Here is a 9,356-nt window from a genome sequence, read left to right on the forward strand (position 1 = left end):
ATGCAAAATGGGATTGTTAAGCAAACCAACACTCTAATGAAAACATGTCTTTTCCATAATGTCCTTTTCCAAAAAAAAGCTCATGTTCAGCTCAAGTTTAACACTTTATTAAATATATTGAAAACTGATAACAAGTGTAGATAAACTAATATTCTACCAAATATTATAATAAACTGTTATACAATAATTTGATTTGGGTGTCTGTGTATTGATATAAAATTGCTGCAATAAATATTGCTAAAATATTGTGAATGGATATTTCTCCCATGTACACACTGTCAATTTCCAAAATGTCAGAAAAAAGAAAATCTTTTGTTAAAAATAATACAAAATGATACTAATATTCAACACTAATATTTTACACTCTTTATTTATTCTCTCTCTTTATCCACAAATGGTTTTGATCTTCTACCACTAGCAATCCCTTTTCTTCTACTTTCTATTGTAGTTTTAAAATTTTTTTTAAACATTAATAAAATAATACAATAATAAAAGCTACTACCAAGTGATTACAGGCAGGGCTTGACATTACCTTTTTGATCAGCCACTGTGGCTAGTAGATTTCCAACATTATTAGCCATTCGCCATTTTCACTAGGCACACTTTTGTCACATGATAAAATTACCTGATTTCTATTTAGTATGATGTCCACATGCCTCCTCATTAATTCAACTTTTTGTGTGTCGTTTATGAGCTTCCTCAGTGTGCATAGGCAAAAGGGTCATGGTTTCATAGTGTCGCATTACAATTACTTTTTATTTCACATGACTTTTCAGAGCTCAAAATGTAGGATTTACCAAAGTTATCTTTGACCACACCAAAAATAAATAAATAATTATTCCTTAGTCACAAATTTTAAATGCCAAAAAAGCAAAATATAGCTGTATACTATAATTTAAAAAAAAAAAAAAAACATTTCTTAAAAAAAACAAAAACAAAAAAAACAATTGACTTTTAAAAAATAATTTTTGTCATGTATCTAAAATATCCACAGTAATCTGTCCTGGCTAAAGGTCTCTCAGATCACTAGTTAACTAAATGGGGAGCTAATCTCCCATTAAAGCAATGCTGTTGTAAAAAATGATAGCCTAATTAAACCATATTAACAAAAATAACTGTAAGCAAAAGAAAACAGGTGAAAAACAAGCCAATAAGGCCAATAATAATCAGTTTAAAAATGGTTAAAGCGAAAGCAACCGGTGCTGCTTACAAAAAGACAAATCTGAAGCTCTTAAAGACAGCAAGACTGTAGGGTACATGAGCATAACTTTTTAAGTCTATTTGAAAGAGAAGTGATCACATTAGTTGCATTTCCAGGCACGGTTGCTTCGCGCAAGGAAATGGGAGCGCGCACGCGTTTGAAACAGTTGTGCACATCACATCAGCTGTTGGCGGGAGTCATCATCCTCTCATTCAGTGTTCACCTGCTTTCTTTTGCTCACGCAAACACAATTATTTTTGTCAGTCATGTTGCTTCTCGATTCTATCGCATTTGCACGCATATTGGGCCATTATTATTGTCGAATTCTGCTTTTAAGAAAAGTACAATATAAAAATTATTTCAAACCAGGCAAAATGGCTAGTGGGGATTGCTGTATAACTCGCCACAGCTAAAATCTACCCGCATTTGGCAGGTGTTAATGTCATTGACCTTTACTACCAAATTTACCTTTGTGTGTCCCGACACAAATTGATTAAGTCAATAACGAATTTAGGTTGATTGGACATTAAAAAAATCAAGTTTTTCCAAAACAATCTCCAGAATTGTGTTGTTTCAGCTCATTTTAAATAAGCAGTTTGAAGAAGCAGCCAAAATATTTTTTTGGGATGCTTCCTACTGATGATGAATGACAAAACAACCATGCAAAGTTCATAAAAGTGCACAGTGTATAGGCGCACGATGTACATCAGTGTTTGTCAACAATATACTGGACTGTCACGGTTGTGGATCTATCTGCTCTTCATTTGAAGTGTCTGCGTTGTGTGACAGTTCATTATTTATGGTATGTGTTTCTTAGTGTGTGTGCTTCTCTCTCTGTGCTTGTGTGGGACTCGCGTGCCTGTCAGTGGGTGTTTGTTTTCGTGGCATCAGCTGAGCGGTCACATGATCCTTGTTACCGGAACTATTGCGTGTCACCGCTCGGCTGTTAATCAGCGCGCTACAGGTGTAGCGCATTTTTGTGCCTATAAATGTTCAGCGTTCCTGTCTCACTTTGTCAGTTCGTTGTATGCTCACGGTGTTTTGTCTTTTGTCAGGATCCTCTCACTGATTCTCGCTGGTGGTGAGTGGCTCGGTTGCTTCCTCGTTTCACTTTCAGATGCTTCTGGTTCCTTTGATGATGACTGTTTGATTCACTCTGTTGACGAGTGACATGAACTTTCTATCGGCGCTGCCGACCAAGATCGCTACTGTTATTCCTGCTAAAAGACTGTGTACTTCCAGCCACTCACCATTTCCTCTGTCTTTTTCTGTGATCTTCATTAAAACTTTTACTTGCAATTGGGTTCCACGTCCTGATTATTGAGCGTCACAGAACGAACTGACCAACATGGACCCAGCAAGTGCCGCAGAAATTCAGGAGGTGCTTTCACGCAGTGTCGCCAGGATGGATCATCAAGACCAACAGATGAAAATGACCAGCCAAGCCATCCAAGCACTGGTCAATCAAGTTTCGGAGCTGACTACACAAGTCCAACGACTCAGCTCGGGTCTCAGCGCCGGATCCTCCTTACCAGCTCCCTCCGTCGAACCACCAGCCAGCCCGTTGGTCAACGAAACTCCCCGAACCACCGAACCACGACTACCTCCACCACAACCTTATGCAGGTGAACCCCATTTATGTAGAGCCTTTATTGCCAAATGTTCACTTTACATATCTCTTCAACCATCATCTTTTCCCACCGAAGAGAGCAAGGTGGCGTTTTTAATTAATCTATTGACTGGCAAAGCGGCATTATGGGGAACCACGGCGTGGGAGAAGAAACTTCCCTGCTGTCTGTCTTTTAAGTCTTTTTCAGAGGAGCTCAAGACGGTGTTTGATCAGGCTGCTTCGGGGAGGGAGGCATCCAGACGTCTCGCGGAGCTTCGCCAGGAGGATCACAGTGTGGCGGATTACTCCATTGATTTCCGCACCCTGGCGGCTGAGTGTGGCTGGAACAGTGAAGCCCAGTGGGACATGTTCTTTCACGGACTCGCGGACCACATAAAAGACGAAATTTATGCATTGGAGCTGCCCAAGACGTTGGACGGTCTCATCAGTCTGGCTATAAGGGTGGACAACCGTCTGCAGCGCAGAGGCGTTCACAAGGAGTTCCGTCCTCAGGCCTGCTTTCCAGAGGCTACAACCCCCGATCCGGAACCTGAGCCCATGCAGGTGGGAAGATTTCGCCTCTCGTCGGAGGAGAGACGTCGTCGTCGCACAGGGGGACTGTGCATGTACTGTGGGGTTGGTGGTCATTATGCAGCCGTATGTCCAGTCAAGAACAAACCATCCACTGGTAAGAGTTTTTTGGTGGGCGAAATATTGACTGGGAAGGACACTTCAGGTTCCACTTTTCTACCCATTAAATTGGGAGTTAACTCGAACTTTCATTCCTGTGATGCGCTCATCGATTCAGGAGCTGAAGGGAGTTTTATCGATTCTGATCTAGTTAATAAGTTAAAGATTCCTTGTTTTCCTCTTTCTTCACCCATAGCTGTTCATGCACTTAGTGGACTACCTCTTCCTACTATCACGCACATCACGGCCCCTATTAGACTTATTACTTCAGGAAATCATACTGAAACTATTTCCTTTTTTCTCACTAAGACTATTAAGAATCCTGTCATTCTGGGACATCCGTGGTTGGTGTTACACAAGCCACATATTAACTGGGGCCACAACACAGTTTTTTCTTGGAGCGAGAGCTGTCATAAGTCTTGTTTATTGTCTGCGTGTTCCACTGTGTCTTGTTCTGTGTTTCAGGAAGAGCAGGTGGATCTGTCAAACGTGCCCCGTGAGTACCATGACCTGAAGAGAGTGTTCAGTAAGTCCCGGGCTGCTTCTCTACCTCCTCACCGTCCCTATGACTGTGCTATAGACTTATTGCCAGGTACGTCTCCGCCTAAAGGCAAGTTATATTCGCTGTCTGTTCCAGAGAGGGAGGCCATGGAGAAATATATTTCTGATTCTCTAGCAGCCAAGATCATCCGCCCGTCTTCTTCACCGGCGGGGGCGGGATTTTTTTTTGTGAAAAAGAAGGATGGTTCCCTTCGTCCGTGCATAGACTATCGAGGGCTGAACAGCATCACGGTTAAGAATACTTATCCTTTGCCGCTGATGTCTTCAGCCTTCGAGCGTCTGCAGGGGGCGAACTTTTTCACAAAATTAGATCTTCGCAATGCTTATCATTTGGTTCGCATAAGACCCGGGGATGAGTGGAAAACAGCGTTTAACACCCCTAGAGGGCATTTTGAGTATTGCGTTCTGCCCTTCGGCCTTTCCAACGCTCCGGCTGTTTTTCAGGCACTCGTCAATGACGTGTTGAGAGATATGATAGATCAGTTTATTTATGTCTACCTGGATGACATTCTGATTTTTTCCCACTCTCTCCAGGAGCACATTCAACATGTCAGACGAGTGTTGCAGAGGCTGTTAGAGAATGGGCTTTATGTCAAGGCGGAGAAATGCGTTTTTCATGCACAGTCGGTTCAGTTCTTGGGACATATCGTGTCAGTCGAGGGGATGCGCATGGATCCAGAGAAGATTCAGGCTGTGGTAGATTGGCCAACCCCGGATTCCCGTAAGGCCCTGCAGAGGTTTCTGGGTTTTGCCAATTTCTACCGGCGTTTTATCCGCAATTTCAGCCAGCTCGCCACACCTCTGACTTCCTTGACCTCCTCCAAAACGCCGTTCAGGTGGTCCAGTGCAGCCGAGGCTGCCTTCTCCAAACTAAAAGGCTGTTTCGTTTCAGCCCCGATCCTCATTGCCCCTGACCCTTCCCGGCAGTTTGTGGTGGAGGTCGATGCGTCGGAGGTTGGGGTCGGAGCCATCCTGTCCCAGCGTTCCGCCTCGGATGGCAAGGTCCATCCTTGCGCGTATTTTTCTCATCGATTATCTCCTGCAGAAAGAAATTACGACATTGGTAATCGAGAGTTGTTGGCCGTCAAGCTTGCTTTGGAGGAGTGGCGTCACTGGTTAGAAGGCTCGGGGGTGCCTTTTATCGTCTGGACCGATCATAAAAATCTTGAATATATTAGATCCGCTAAAAGATTGAACTCCAGGCAGGCTCGGTGGGCATTATTTTTCGGACGGTTTAATTTTACCATCTCGTACAGACCAGGTTCCAAAAACATCAAACCTGATGCGTTATCACGTCTTTTCGATCCTTCAGATCGCAAATCATCTTCTGATTCTGTACTTCCTCAGAACATCGTCGTAGCTAACATATCTTGGGAGATCGAGTCGAGGGTCCGTGCAGCCCTGGATGGGGTAACGCCCCCGATCGGATGTCCACCGAGTTGTTTGTTTGTGCCAGAGGGATTACGGTCCGACGTCGTCCGGTGGGGTCATTCCTCCAAGGTAGCTTGTCACCCAGGGGTGAGTCGCACATTATTTGTTATCAAACAACGATTTTGGTGGCCAGCTATGGCTCGCGATGTGCGTGATTTTGTTTTGGCTTGCTCTGTCTGTGCGGTTTCCAAGTCTTCCAATCGCCCACCTGCTGGACTCCTCCAACCGCTGTCAGTGCCTTCGAGACCCTGGTCACACATTTCGCTAGATTTTGTTACGGGTCTTCCATCCTCTAATGGTAACACGGTAGTTTTGACCGTGGTGGACCGGTTCTCGAAGGCTGCTCATTTCATCTCTCTGCCCAAATTACCATCAGCCAGAGAGACAGCGGTTGCTGTCATTGATCATGTCTTTCGCATTCATGGCCTCCCGACGGATGTGGTTTCTGACAGGGGGCCTCAGTTTGTCTCTAAATTTTGGAGAGAATTCTGCCGTTTATTGGGGGCCACTGTTAGTCTTTCTTCTGGTTTTCATCCCCAGAGTAACGGCCAGACCGAGAGAGCCAATCAGGATCTTGAGCGCACATTGCGATGTTTGGTCTCGCAGAATCCATCCTCTTGGAGCCAACAACTTTCGTGGGTGGAGTACGCACATAATTCGTTACCAGTGTCTGCCACGGGCCTTTCTCCGTTTCAGTGTAGTCTAGGTTACCAGCCACCAGTTTTTCCTAGTCTGGAATCTGAAGTTGCGGTTCCCTCTGTTCACGCCTTTGTCCAGAGGTGCCGCCGCACTTGGAATAGGGCCAGACAGACCCTCCTCCAAGTGGGGAAGCGCACCAAGGCTAAAGCCGATCGCCACCGGTCTAAGCCTCCCGTTTACGTTGTCGGTCAAAAAGTGTGGCTTTCTACGAAAAACATTCCGCTCCGCACCGTCTGCAATAAGTTAGCTCCTAAATTTATTGGCCCTTTTATTGTCACTAAGATCATTAATCCTGTGGCAATCCGCCTCAAATTACCTCCAGCGTACAGGAGAATTCATCCCGTGTTCCATGTATCCAAAGTAAAGCCCGTTTTTCATACGGCAATTAATCCGCACACACCAGTTCCCCCCCCGCCGCGTCTCGTAAATGGGGAGACTGCTTATTCGGTTAAGCGCATTCTGGACTCTAGACGGAGGGGACGAGGATTTCAGTACTTGGTGGACTGGGAAGGTTACGGTCCGGAGGAGAGAAGTTGGGTTCCGGCCGGGGACATATTGGACCACTCTCTTATCGATGATTACAATCGCCAGGTAGGCTCGTCTGGGGACGCCAGGAGGCGTCCGTAGGGGAGAGGGTAATGTCACGGTTGTGGATCTATCTGCTCTTCATTTGAAGTGTCTGCGTTGTGTGACAGTTCATTATTTATGGTATGTGTTTCTTAGTGTGTGTGCTTCTCTCTCTGTGCTTGTGTGGGACTCGCGTGCCTGTCAGTGGGTGTTTGTTTTCGTGGCATCAGCTGAGCGGTCACATGATCCTTGTTACCGGAACTATTGCGTGTCACCGCTCGGCTGTTAATCAGCGCGCTACAGGTGTAGCGCATTTTTGTGCCTATAAATGTTCAGCGTTCCTGTCTCACTTTGTCAGTTCGTTGTATGCTCACGGTGTTTTGTCTTTTGTCAGGATCCTCTCGCTGATTCTCGCTGGTGGTGAGTGGCTCGGTTGCTTCCTCGTTTCACTTTCAGATGCTTCCGGTTCCTTTGATGATGACTGTTTGATTCACTCTGTTGACGAGTGACATGAACTTTCTATCGGCGCTGCCGACCAAGATCGCTACTGTTATTCCTGCTAAAAGACTGTGTACTTCCAGCCACTCACCATTTCCTCTGTCTTTTTCTGTGATCTTCATTAAAACTTTTACTTGCAATTGGGTTCCACGTCCTGATTATTGAGCGTCACACTGGACTGTAAAAAAAATTAGGTTGCCTTAATTTTTTAAGCTAAATTAAATTAAACATATGAGCCTATTGAACTTGTATTTTGTTAAACTGGCTTAAAACAGCTTGGGTAACTTATAAAGTTAAGATAGAACACGATTAACGTAGTTATTAACTAATTAACAATATTAGACATTGCTACAACGTAATTGTGTTTGTTGGGAAGTTACAATGACTCAAAAACATATGCTGTCAGGACTAATTATATATATATAAATATATATATATATATATATATATATATATATATATATATATATATATATATATATATATATATATAAATATATATATATAAATATATAAATAAATATATATATATATATATATATATATATATATATATATATATATATATATATATGTATGTGTGTATATATATATATATATATATATATATATATATATATATATATATATATATATATATATATAATATATATATATTTATATATATATAATTAGTCCTGACAGCATATGTTTTTGAGTCATTGTAACTTCCCAACAAACACAATTACGTTGTAGCAATGTCTAATATTGTATATATATATCACCAGCTCTGCCCATTTTCTATGTCTCCTTAACCAAACACACCTGGTTATTTATCTCATTAGCAGAGACTGAAAGACCTGTAATGTGTGTGACAAACAAAGAAGACATCCAAAACTTGCAGTGTTGGTTGTCCTATAGGAACATGGTTGAGAAACACTGCTGTATATTGTGTCATTTGTGATACAACTATATAGTATCACTTCTATTGTACTGGGGGTTTGGCTCTTGGGGTCCGAAACTGGATCGCTGACTCACTGAATAGACACAATGGCCAGGATGTAATGCCAAGGGCCTAAACTATGCCATTGATCTTCAGTAACAATTAAAGAGGGCGACGTTCTACTGTTCCATGTAAAAAAAGCTTTTGCTTGTTTAGTGACATCACAGTAACCCGCTGTGTGGTCTGAATACTCCACTGCCATGACTCACCAGCGGGCATTCAAATCAGTAGCCATGGTGACGACGCTTACATGCAGGCACAATGAAAACGTCCAGGCACGAGCGAGATTAGTCATGACCGAGATCTCTCTCACTCTCACACACACACGCAGCATGCTTTACTGACTCTCTAGTTGCCTGTAAATTATTAATTCACTCTTTCTCAGCACAATTAGCGAGGTCTGCATGGGAATGCTCTCACTTATCAATACAACTAGAGAAAAGCTTCCCCCTAGCTTTCAGTCCTCAGTGAGCCACATCCAGCTAACCTTTAAAGTGCACTTAGGCCGTTCTAATGGTTGCTAGTTTTGTTTTGAAAGCCTCTGCCTGCTGTAGTAGGTTTACATCCATCTAAAGTAAAAAAAAAAAAAAATTCTGTGTAATATACGGCATTCTGTAGATGAACAGCTTACCAGAAAAATAGTCAACTTAAAGGAAGTGTTAATAAGACTGTCATGAATGTGAATGTCAACTTATGACAAATGTTATTAAGTTTCATTTGGTCAGTTATGTCATTTTAAATGCAAAGATGACACTGTATATGACATCTTGAGACAAATACATCACAACTGGTGTTATTACAACATTATCAAGACAATGTAACTTGTCATAAATCTGTCATAAACATGATTGTCATTATAATTGTGTCATGCAACTTTTTCATGTCTCATTAAAAGCGTGGTTCCTCTTCAAATTATTTTTAAGAGCGGCATTTATATTCAATGACAATTTAATAGATATTATATAGATATAACATATACTGTTATAAAATTCAAGAAATATATAATGGCTTCACAGCAATCATGTTTATGTTTATGACAAGTTTTGTTGTCTTGGTAATGTCCTCATTGCATTCATTCACAACAAGAATGAAAACAAAAGCTAAGTTTTTTAAATAAT

The 9,356-nt window shown here is 42.2% G+C and overlaps 1 protein-coding gene and 1 long non-coding RNA gene across 4 annotated transcripts in view; both read right to left on the reverse strand.

Annotated features, from left to right (window-relative positions):
* LOC137495917 (uncharacterized) overlaps nt 1-9,356 on the reverse strand; it is a 70,571-nt gene that overhangs the window by 23,869 nt on the left and 37,346 nt on the right. The window lies entirely within an intron of this gene.
* On the reverse strand, nt 92-7,678 carry LOC147843358 (uncharacterized). Its single transcript, XR_015493220.1, has 2 exons — nt 7,429-7,678; nt 92-1,928 (listed from the first exon to the last, which is right to left on the reverse strand). It is a non-coding gene; the product is annotated as an uncharacterized LOC147843358 (long non-coding RNA).

Source organism: Danio rerio, chromosome 6, assembly GCF_052040795.2.
Source record: "Danio rerio strain M-AB ecotype USA chromosome 6, GRCz13ab, whole genome shotgun sequence".
Classification (NCBI taxonomy): domain Eukaryota; kingdom Metazoa; phylum Chordata; class Actinopteri; order Cypriniformes; family Danionidae; genus Danio; species Danio rerio.